Source organism: Rhopalosiphum maidis, chromosome 3, assembly GCF_003676215.2.
Source record: "Rhopalosiphum maidis isolate BTI-1 chromosome 3, ASM367621v3, whole genome shotgun sequence".
NCBI classification, from domain to species: domain Eukaryota; kingdom Metazoa; phylum Arthropoda; class Insecta; order Hemiptera; family Aphididae; genus Rhopalosiphum; species Rhopalosiphum maidis.
Genome location: NC_040879.1, coordinates 45,282,787 through 45,296,164, shown reverse-complemented (window position 1 = coordinate 45,296,164; position 13,378 = coordinate 45,282,787).

Genomic DNA, 13,378 nt, shown 5'->3' with positions numbered 1-13,378 from the left:
ATATTAATTATTAATGGTATATTTCATTTCACATTCTATAAAACCATTTATCATTTATGTTATATAGATATTAGAATGTAATATCATATAGATAAAAATAGTATAACGTACGTACGCGAAGTTAAATGATAATAGTATTCAGTGGCGTAGCTAGAGTTTTGGGTTGGCGAGAGGTGGAGCAAAATATTTTTTTCTTTACCAAAAAGCTTAACTATATAGTTAATACAAACTCCCTCTTACACTCGCTATTGTAACAAATAAAGTAATCATAAAAGCATTGGCCCAATTTTTTTTTATATGCAGACATTGAAGTTCAAATTAAGACAAGATTGGATATTTAAACGAAAAATATCGATTTTATTAGATATTTTGATGTGATTAAAAAAAAAAAAAAAATTATTAATTCGTACGAAATTGAAACCTTTTCTTCATCACGTACATCATTACTCATTAGGTATTTACTATAGGTACAAAATTAAATTCTCAGTAAATTTCGTTTACTTTCAAGCCAAATATATATCACGAAACTATTTACACAATTATATAGTACTTACTCACAAGTCATAAAAGTTAGAGAATATTATAACATAATATATTATGTACCTAATTGGTTTTTGGTAAAAATGTACTTCAACCTACCATGTGTATTATCAATAGATAAATAAATACATTATAGCAATACAGATGTATAATAAAATATTTTTAGAAATATTGTCTGCCACTCAGTTTATAATCATTTTCCATTGTACATAACAGGGGTGGCCAACATGAATGGTTTCGCGGGCTACATGCCCAAATCTCTAAATCCTATAATGATACTAAGAACCCAAAATTTAAAATTATAATAATAATGTAATATCATATTATTATTGTTTTATTATAATAAATAAATTTTAATTTTATATACAAGACGCGAGCCGCATCTAATGATATGACGAGAGCCGCAAGTTAGTCGCCCCTGGTATATAATATTATGCGAACCTAATTGTGAATAGGTATTGTAATTTAACATATCAATTAGTGTAATCAAGGTCAATATCACGGTATACCTACCACGTTACTGTGATGTAAGCGGTAAGCCTACTAACTATCAAGTACTGAACAGCAGATGAATTTCCACGAAATTGTTAAATTACTTGTAAGAAAAACTTATCAGAAATATCTTGCATAACACTCTCAAGCCTTAGTTATAAACATTGAAAATATACATTTAAAACAACAAAATAATTTTAAAATTTTTGCAATTTTGTCAAAATTTGAACTTACGACGCTTATTAAAAAATTTTTACGTATGATATGTATCTTCCATATTTCATATTTGTATGGTTACAACTTACAAGAAATCTTTTATTAATATCTCAAGATTTAGATAAATTAAGAAAAAAAAATAAAGCACTTCAAAAATGTCAAATTCCTATAAACAACTTAAAATGTACACTAAAATATAAATATTTTGAAAATTCATGTATATAATTTTAATAGATAATAAAATAAGTAATAGAAGAAGGTTTCAATTTTCTGCGATAGATAAATTTTCGATTACAACAAAATAAAAATAAAACGTAGAAAAAATCATTATTATACGTGTGAAACAGTAAAAAAATTATATTTTCAATCACTAATAAAATTATATGCTAAACATTTATTTTTATGTTTCAATAGTAAAAAACTTATGAGAAATCTTGTTAAATGTTCAAGCTTTTCTATACAAAACAAATATTTTATCAAATATTAAAATATTTTGAAATTTATAAAAAATTTAGTAAATCTTAGTATAAATGTTTGCAAAAATGTTTCAAGTCTTATTCTTAAATTACATCAAAAAACAATAAAATCGATTTGGTCAAAAATTGATTTCACGCATAAAAATCCCTGTTTATCCCTAATTTGTTTTTGTTTTTCTAATTATTAGACATTTTTTACTTTTAGCCCTTTTTTCTGCAAAAAAAAAAAAAAATACCAATTAGTGTTTTATTTTAAGTTTTATTTTAACCCAAAAACTGCGGTTAGGTTATAGTTAGGTTTGATTGTAATCATTAGACGTTGTTTTTGTCTTTTAAATAGAATAGCAGCGCCGGGATATACGTACTTTTAGTCAAGAAAGCTTGCATAAACTTTACATAATCTCTATAGTCATTTCGCTTAAAAAGGAACGAGTGTAAGACAAACGTACACCGCTATCATACATCATATAAGCTATAATAGCGCTAATCCAATTTATTTTGGAGAGAGTCATTAGCCAAGTCTGTACGAAGGTAAGACGATCGAAGGTTTAGCGCGTGTCATTCAATACGGGTTATGAGTGATACAATAATCTATATGGTAATTTCCCGCATATATAGATCTACTAAGAAAGTTCAAATTTATACCGACAACACCCCGTATTTGGCATATGCAAATTTATCATGGTTACATAACGAGTAAAAATGATCTCTCCAATTTGCCGGTCCTGTCCGGCATCCGTCTTACTATCAAACCCATGTAATGACCGAATGTCGTACATAATAATATTATGTAGATTTCAGATTATTGCAAAACTCTCAGATTATATTTTATCGGAATCCTTGGGTTTCATAAAAAAGCGGTCTTTAAAAAAAAAAAAAATCGTAATATAATATGGTAGGTAGTGAAATTGTACTTCTTATTGCCTGACTTGAATTATTAATGTCAATGACGATTTAATAGTCTAAATATCTATTTAGGTAACTATTGCGGGAATTTAGATATTTTCTATAATCTGACTTTGAATCCAAATTGCGTGGGTTTTTTTATTCAATAAAAAAAATATAGATATTTGTATTTATCATTGGTAGGTACATAATATTACTACTATAACAAATTGGAAATGCTTAAACATAAAATATTGGGTATTGGGTCTTGCTGGTGATTTGGTTTTTGGTTCTTAAATTATTTTTTTGATATTCACACGATAATCACACAATATAAATTATTATAAGTACCATCTGAAATGGGAATTAACTGTATAGAATGTTTTGTTTATGTCACTGACAATTTATTCTAGTTGGCACACGGAGCCGACCATAGCAATCACGTCTCTTATCAAACGTGTATACTGTATAGAGTACCTATCGATAAAAATAAGACGAGAGAAGCGAATATACGAAAGGAAAATATGCTACGGTAACTACATAAATATGTTATATCCTAATCGTTATAATAATAATACGGTGACTGCAGATTTTGCGTTTCAAAAGTAAATTTCGCGACGTAATTTCATACTGTACTTAGCTTCTCGTACTTTTCATGTCACGTTTTATATTGAAAAGAACAACAAAGAGTTTGAAAACCAAAGTCTCCGTACGGCGACAATAATACCATGCGATATCGTACGAGCAATACGTATTTATATATAATATGACATATAAATTATCTAATATAATATTATGCGCATGATGCACGTATTATGTGTATAAGTATTTGCATTATATTTTATATTGTTGTGAAGGTTATTGGACAATTATAATCTAATGATGAAACGTTCAATATTGATGCTACTACAGTGGATATTACCCTGTCTTTATAGGTGGTATATAGTAATTATTATTCCTGAAAGTCCTTTAAACTAAGTCTCGGTAGATCCTTTTACTTGTACGTACACATATGATTACAAACAAGCGTTGAGCCTGTCGATGCATTCATAATTCACTAATACATTATTATTTCAGAAGCGTATTTACTGCAAATAGCATAGGTAAGAGTTACGTACCTAGGAGACGTCGATGGCAAAATCGACAATAAGTTATTATTATTATTATTAATAATAATATTATGTTGCGTCTCTATAAACACCTCAAAATTCAAACACTAAATCCTTGGAAAAATTATTTATTTACCTTACAGCTTATGACTTCACTAAAAAGGTAAAAATTACAAACGTAAACTTCTTTTCCCTTACACTATCTCCCAAAATTTCAACAGATCACGTCTAAAAAGACGATGTCCTGAAGGGTTTTCTAGAGTCTAGAATTAGATTATCTTGTTAACTTATTAAATGACACTACTGCGTACTTAATTCATATCTTATATTCTGCTTAATATGTAGATTTTTTGTCGACAAAATTGCTTATTATACGTATAATTATTGTATAGGTTTAACACCTTAAAAACAACACTTTATTCAAATAAACTATCGTATAATATGATCTTTTTATTTAGATCACTGCGATGTTATGTTTTTCGTTATACGTTTGTATTACTAATATTAATTTATATTTACATTGGCAAATGTAAACCAATTGAATATATTATTACAATACTATTTTAGATAATTTATATAAATTTAAGTCAATATTAAACTTCACTGTTATTAAGTTATATATCAATAACGACGAACTGCAAAACGATAATTTGAATTAGGAATCAAAATATTTTTGAAATTGTATTGTGTGTAGTAAGTATTACTATAATATTTAACGGTTCAAAAGTTTCAAATACCTATAATCAAGTGACCTAACCATATATATCAGTTATCTTTTGTTTGAATTTTAGTTTAAAGAATAATAAATTGTGCTCAACGAATTTTTTATATTTTCAGTTTTCTATAAGAAAAACATGTATAAAAATGTTGTTTAAAATGTTTAAGATTTTCGACTAGACAAATAATTTTTGATCAACATTTATAGAAAATAAATTATTAAAAAAAAAATCACGTTTTTATTGTAAATTTAGTATTCATTATTTGAAAGTTTATACTATATAAGTTTACATAGTTTGTTATTTAAGTGATAGTGAAATATTTTAGGTTTCTATGACTAATATTTTTTGAATTACAACAAAATAACAAAAAATCGTTATTTAAAGTGTTAATTGCTCGTAAAATATATAATTAGTTTCACACTAATCTATAAATTTAAATTCTATTTAAAAATAAAAACTTTTTAAAAATCTTAAACAATTCATGATGGATAATGCTATGATAATATAATATTGCATTGTAATGGAATAAATTTCAACGTAAGCCACACAGTTCTATACATTCGTATAAAAAACAAATTCCTGCCTTTTTGACTGGGGTAACCTCCAGAATTTTATTAATTTTATGTCTTTATCAACAAACGGTACATAAATGAACGAATATAATTTAAACATATCGAATAAGTAAGAATTGTTTGTTTTATACGACTGAATAACACATCTGTGTTCCCGAAACACGAGTTGTGTAATATTGGAACTTGTGTCGCCATCTGCCCGGTTTTTATCGCGACATTTATTTTTATTTTATATTTTAGAAGCAATTCATTTATAGATATATTAAGTTTGAAGAAATGTATACAGTATAGACGTATAAAGAGTCTGTGTGTGGATATTGCCTCAGAACAAAAAATATAAATATATGACTGTTTTATTTATACAATATGTTTTTTTTTTTATATATATATATTTCAGTCGGTATATTATATTATAGATAATACTATGTGTACAATATTTTGACCATTGATTAAATATACAAAATATATGCTGTATAAAACCAATGCTATGACGTAAGTACCTATAAGACAAATCAAAAGCATATTGGCCTTGTAATGACTCAAACTCTGTACACTGAAGTATCTAAGAGGCATCCCCTTAACAATTTGTCGGGATAGGAAGTGGGAAATTAAGGTTATACACAATACATTTAATTTTTTTAACTTTAGTTTCAATTTGTATTTTATAAAACACATTTATTTTTTACTTAAATATGTTTTAAGAAGACTCAAAAATGCTTACTTCAAACTCTGACTAACATATTATTGCTCTAAGATTTGAATAGAAGGTCAAAGTACTATATTAATACTAAAAACAGAGTGAAATAGATTATTCTCAACATAAAATATTCGATAGGTTTTGGTCTAGTTAGACAGAAAAAACGTAATATGTGGGTGCGACATCATTTTAAGTGGTTATAGATTTTAATCACTTACTAACACTACCCCCACTTATGATGGTAACTTATGATGTCTAGGGGGACATGTTCCTATGCCCCCTAAACGATGCGCCTGAGTTGTATGGCGTATGCAGTAGAATAGTTGACAATAGGAAAACAATTTCACTAAAAATATTGCAAGCATAAGTCGACTATATTATTACATACATGTGAATAAATAATATAATGGTCGATTATCAAGCTATCTGTAGGATTTGGACAGTACTGAGTAGGTGCTAAGACTGTATAATATACGTTTGCTACAATTTTTTTTTTTAAAGATGAATGAAAAAATAATAATGAAATTAATCAACGAATTTGTTTTTATGGCTCAGCCGTAAATTGTTTTAATTGGTCATTAATATTTAAATATTTAAAATATTGATAAAAATCAAGAAAATTAAAAACTGTTCTATGAGAAAAGCCCTTGATGGATGAAATGCACAAAAGGCTGCATGAATTGAGTATTGACCCATTTGACCGACAGATTTTTGGCCGACACTCAATAGACTAAAATGCGAAATGGTTGACATAAAAAATAAATTGATTTTATATTGAGATTACGAGATTTACGGGATTATACGACTCGCTGCTTCGTATAGTATTTCCAAAGGCTTATCTTTAGTAGACAGAGGTTTTTAAACATCGTATTTAATAGTTTTTTTTTCACCAACAATCGGTACGGATCAAGTTGTAGTGCAATATAACGAGTGACTAGTGGTAAAACCACTCGTAAAAGATAACACAGCGGCTAAATCACTGATTAATTGCATAAAATATAATTACTAAAACGTTATAATATAATTGAATATTTATTTTTGCTTATTCATACTTGGCTTTTCATCGTGATAGGCCTTTTGACTAACCTAACATAGCCTTTTCGTCACCTAACACTTTCGTCAATTTACTGTAGACTTTTACGGCCCGTCAGCCGTTTACAATATAAGCCAAATATCGGTATCCAATACACCACACAAACGAAATTTCAATACGACTACAGAGCGATTTATTCCTTTTTTTTTAACTTTGACAATTAAACTCGTAGGTGTTGATAAATGTCTTGTGATTAAATAAAAAAATTACTAGATATAATTTTTTAGCAATTTTACCGAGTAATTATAGTTTTATAAATGATAAATACTTAATAGGTTTTACAATGATGGTTTTCTGTCATAATAAGTAATATGAACATACGTTATACCTACTCTCGAATGACGAATTGTTTGTACAATTTTAGACACTTACGGAGGATATAGTGACTATACTACTATAGGTTCTTGTTCTATAATGTTTTTTACTATCTGTATGTTTCTAGTAGACAATAACATCCATTTTAAAACGTATTATTAAACATGTATAAGTGTATTGCATCTATATGTAACTCACATTAAAATTAAAATATCGTAAGACTACCGTCGAGAGGGCAATGATCGGGAATTATATCGTCGTCTTTAAGACTTATGTTTAATAATATATTATAGCTTAGCTTACTTACTAAAATATTAAAAACAATAAAATTGTACCAGAGATGAAGAACCTATTAGGTATATGCGATTTGTGTGGAAGACATAGACAACACATTTGTACGCATTCATAGTCCTCCTCTCTTGAGTTAACTTATTAATTATTTCTGTTTCTTAGGAAAAGTCATCACCGTTTCCGTCCAAACACGGGCTAGAGCTATATTTATAATTTATGTCTTCCGCTATTAGTGATTATCAACGTTACACTTGTTTTATCTGTGATTAAGAAGTGCATAACGAAGTTTTCATAGATATTTGATATTTTAAAACTAAAATCTAAAAATAAATAAATTAAAACTATTCAATTAAGCTTTAGTAAAATTAATAATTTTCCGATTAATTACAATATTGAAAATAAAGTAGGTACATAATATTTATTGACTTAAATTTCCAAAAAAAATTTATAGCTAATCTTTGAAAATTTAATAAAATGTTTTTCATACATAGTTCATACTGGAACTAAATAATCTAAAAAAAAAAGTACAAGCACAATTTTTTTATATACCACCTATTATATTTATAATTAAAATTTGGACGAAATTACGTATTTGTATTTGAATGATGAATAACGATGTTAATTTTTTTGTTTTAAATTCTAAAACATTATTTGTGGTTAACGCCTATATTTTTTTCTATTTATTTTGATAATTTTTTTGTATTAATTGATATATCATTTTGATTTTGATGCTGTAAAAACATTTGATTTTTACGAAGATTTCAAACACATACTCAATCATTGAATAATATCATAACGTTCACAAACTGTACAAATATCAAAACTAACGTGGCAGATTGCTCAACTCAAACAGTTCGATCGTTTTTTAAGGGAGTCATTGAGTCGAAAAGTTATTTATTTTAGATTATTTTTCGGTAGTATAGTCACTATAGTCAGGGCATTTAAGTAAGCCCTGCAGGTCCTGTTCATAATAATATCAGTCGACCGCCATTGCCTCGATACAACGATTATACCATAATACGAAGGCCGTACGCAGAACACTCAAAGATAGCGATACTGTTCTGTCCATTATTATCCGTCGATATGTGTTACGCAGTGTACGTGTTCCGGTCGTCAGCAACGTTGTCCCGTTGCACACACATAACGACGCGTATCCATCGGTTTCCCATTGACGGAGCGGAGAAGGAGTGGACCAAACAGTAGTACACAACATAATACAGCAATAGTAGCACACAATAGCCTACATATTATCGATATAGGATCAATCGGGGGCATAATAATATTTTGAATTTTGTTTTAGCAGGACTGCGCAGTGGCACCGAAGTCCGCGTCCAGGTGACCGTTTTTTCCGAAAAACACTATTTACACACATCATAACTTTGTTATGAGTAAACGCATATTTTTACCCCCTCCCACCAAAAAAAAAAAAAAAAAAAAAATGAACATTTTACACGCCAACGGGTGTCACTGAGGCCGCGTAGTTCTGAAATCGCTCGACCACATTTTAAAAACTTCGGCACCTCTATACGCATCACCGCAGCGTTTTCCAGACGAACGGAATCGACACAGGCCATAATATACGAATCGGGGAAGACCACGTCCACTCGAACACCATCGCGATTCCTCTAAGTATAATACACCCCACACGACTGTGTAACTATATCATATAATGATGCGTAATACCGCGGGGTGTTTGACCGGGTCGATTGTTTTTTGTTTATTGTTTTTTCAAACCGCCGTTACTTCAACAACATCATAATACATATTATAATGATATGTCGGAAGCGTAGCACACGTCTTTTCCCGGACATCCGACTTGTATAAAACTGCAATAACACCGCATTATACGTTATTATCATTACGTATTGTTATTGTTATTATTGTACGTCGCGAACGCGTCGTATCGTCGTACAACCATACTGACGACCCGCTGCGGCGCAATAGGTATATACTACTGACATTAAACTTACACTGCCCAATACATTACGCATACACAGGTTAGGTATAATGGGCACTCCACGAATAAACGGTATAAACGGTTCGGAGATTATTGTCGCGTCGATTGCCGGGTCCGCGGAACACTGTATTAATCGCGCATCACTGCCGCGCATAGTTTATTTCGTCGCGTCTGTGCACGGCGTCCGTATATACCTCTACATTATGATGATAACCACTACGACGACGTTTCGGGCGCGTCTCGCAAAGCACGAGAACGCGTTATATATATATATATATATATCATTATTCAGTTCAATTCCGCACAGTTATTTGGGCGTGCTATATATATATATATATATATTATTCTCATTTTTTTTCCCGTTTCCCCTGTCGCCCGCCATCATCGTCATCCATTCTCCTCTCCCTGCCCCTCCCCGCCGACGCTTCGCGTTTGTGAGCGCTGAGCTGTACTACGTTTTACGCCGCACCGTCCCGGACGACACTATACACACGTATAACACCACGCGATTTCCTCTGCGCGCCGATTAATTTACCCGCTGCCAGTCAGTATAGTACAGTGACTATTGTAATATAATATGCGTACCTATAGAACTATCGTTTTTACCTGGCCGCGGTCCCGTTACAGCTAGCTGCCGCTGTCACACAGTCGCCACGACAAACCGCCGGATTTATTGATTTCACCACTGCGTATATACGCACAGCATATTTCACTCGAAACGGACACTGCGCGCCGTACCTACATGATAATATTATTATTATGTGTATCAGAAATACGCCTATGTATATATATATAACAATATGTAGTCCGCCGCGGATCGCACACAATAATATCGTACCTATACGATGTATACACGTAATGTGTGATGTACACTCTCACATTTTACCGGTACATCGTACGCGGCGGATGTTCGTTGAACTCCGTCGACCATTATTATTATATACAGGGTGTATCGGAAGTCTTCATCCGATTACAAACTTATATAGCTCGGCAAACGTTAGCCACTGGTAAACGACCCATGTACTAATTAGATGACCAAGTTTATTTCAAGTTGTCTTTCGATTAGTATATGGGTAATTTACCTGCGGCTAACGGTTGCCGAGAGCTGTATAAATTCGTAAAATAGGATGAAGACTTTTGAAACACTCTGTATGTACCGTCATCGATATACCGCGGCGGCGAGATCCGCGTTTGTGTGTCGTCCAAAATAAAAAAAAAAAACAATACATCCATTCAAATTATTATTTCACGATACTTGTTCGGAAAAATAAAAAAAAAATAAAAAAACCGTGTGCACCTAAAATATATTATTTCACGATTTCTGTTAAAAACACAAAAAAAAAATCCACATATACATGTTACACTGTTCACGACGATGTTATATATATATATATATCCGTAAACTGTACGCCGTCATTCGACAATTATTTTTTTAGATTCCGAGCACACAAACAGCTATGCGTAGAGTACGAGATAAAAATATGACTGTATTACTGCTTTTGTACACGCGACGAATACGTTTTTATTTCTGCGAACGCCTTTAGCGAGTGCGACTATAATATTATGAACCTTTGAAGATCTCTGCAAATATGTGTTTGGTCTTATCCAGTGCAGAGCGAGTGAACCAAACAGGGGTTTGACGAAGCGTTTATAATCAATGGCGATACACATTTCTTTTTTATTTGTTCGAACAACTCGGTTTGGTTTTGTTATTAGATGGCGCGCGCGGTACAAAAAGCATACGATTCTTGACATTGTTTTTACTACTTACCGCAATATTATCGTGTAGTGTATAATAGATGTACAACAACGATATTACACGGTTTTATTAGTGTTGTACAGAAAACCAAACATAGGTAAACACAATTTTTTGTTTTGGAGATAATTTCAAATCCGTTTTCCAAAAACCGCGCATTACAAAAAAGTTACAGCCGATTAAAACGGTAAAATAAGAGTAAGTATTTATTTTTATGCTCCCCGTCGAATAGTTAAATATACACTGCAAATTTATTATATTAAAAAACGGATTCTTCGTACTATTATTTTCTTGATTTTTCTTATAAGGATTTCAACTCTAAACCGCTGTATAACCAGTAATATTCCCAATTTACGGTAGTGTGTTTTGATAAATATTCTATACGATTTCCATAATATTATGCAACAGCCAATAACTCCAGTGACAATTGTGACTTGTATTAAAATACTTTGAATTGGTATTCAAGTGTATTTTAAATTAAAATTTTGATAAGATTATCAAAATTGATCGCATTAATAAACAACAGTGAACGAGACGTTATCTTCGGGGACATTATTTTAGAACTTAACATGGAACGCAAAACGTTTTACCAATGCCCAACCTGATCAAAGTCGCTCATAAAATAAATATTTTCAGATTTATACATTTTAATAATTGATCGTTTTTCCTTTAATAGGAATTGCGAAAACAAGTAGGTATGCAATGTAAAAAGATTATCAATATTTTGTTCAATTGAAAATGATCGGGCAGAGGTAAATGCAGAAGATAAATTGATGTTATAGTATAAATAAGTAATGTTAAAGAATACTTAAAATTTTAAATAATAATTATAAACAATTTATCATTTAATGTTTCAATGTCCGCCAAATTGTTATTATTTGTGTTGGGAAATTGTCCTTAAATTTCAAAAACAAATATATAAAACATTTTTATGGGAGACTATATTGCATACCTAAAATTACGACTCTAGTCCTTTTAATAGTCTTATACAACAATATGTAACAACACATGACATTTTGCATAACCGTTAACCATTTATGCACAACGTTTTCTTATTGGAAGTAAATACAGGATTACGCACACGCACCCCTTATCACCAAACTGCTTAAACCACGGTAATATCCTGTTATATTTTTGTTGCTTATTGTAAACGGAGCGATAGATATGTAATTATATTAAATGCAAGGGAAATTTTTAATTTATAAGTATAGCTACTGTAGTATATATTATCCGGTCGGTGAGCCGCGAGGATTCACATAATAATAATATGAAAAAAAAATTGTGTTAACCACATTGTTAATTGACTCGTAGGTATATACCAATGACAATAACAAAATAATAATAAATAACTGCAAAAAAATTTCAGAATAGTATGTTGCAAAAACGAAAATAGTACGCAGTCACGTTTATATACGGAAACGTGTTAAATGTTTTTCTGATTTACATTTTTTTTTTTATTCTTCTTTTAACCGCATCTTAAGATCAAAAAAAAAAAAATGAAAATAAAAATAAAATAAAATAATAATGTATATATATATATTAGTGGTTTGGCATCGAATAATAAAACCGTATTGCCTAAGAAAGTGTATTTCCACTCTAATGCATTTATACCGGAGAGCCATTATACTAAGTATTTGACCCGATTCAAGTATGGCCGGGTAACATCAATAAATCATATTATTATATTATTAAAATATTATCATGTGGCATGCGTTTAATACTTAATAATTTTGTTAATCGAAACGGTTGATTTAAAACGGATATACCTACCCATCAAATGGTTAATATTATTATTACGTCCGTCGTGTTTTTATATTCTTTGAGAGGATTCGATACCGACTGTGTTTTCTACCAAAATAGACGTACCTCTATCACATGTCAATAACATTGTGTTAACACGCACTGCCCCGCAGTAATCGGATAAACATTTTCTGAGCAGTCCCTTCTTTTTTGTAAATTTTGTGACAACACGTTTTACCAATTTTTTTTTTTTTTTTTTAGCATATCTAGACAAACATCTTTTAAGGGTTGTAATTAGTAAACACAAACATTTTTTTTTGTCTATTTTCCCCGTTTGCTACTGCACACTGTGTGTCGTGCTACTACACACAAAAATAGGGACTGCTTCCGAGGACGTATTGTTTGTATTCGTCCACAATTTGACATTCATATACGTCATGTGTAGGTGGAACGCACTGAGAAAATAACACTTAATTTTATATTTTATAACTACTTAAATACGATCGGTAACGAATACCCT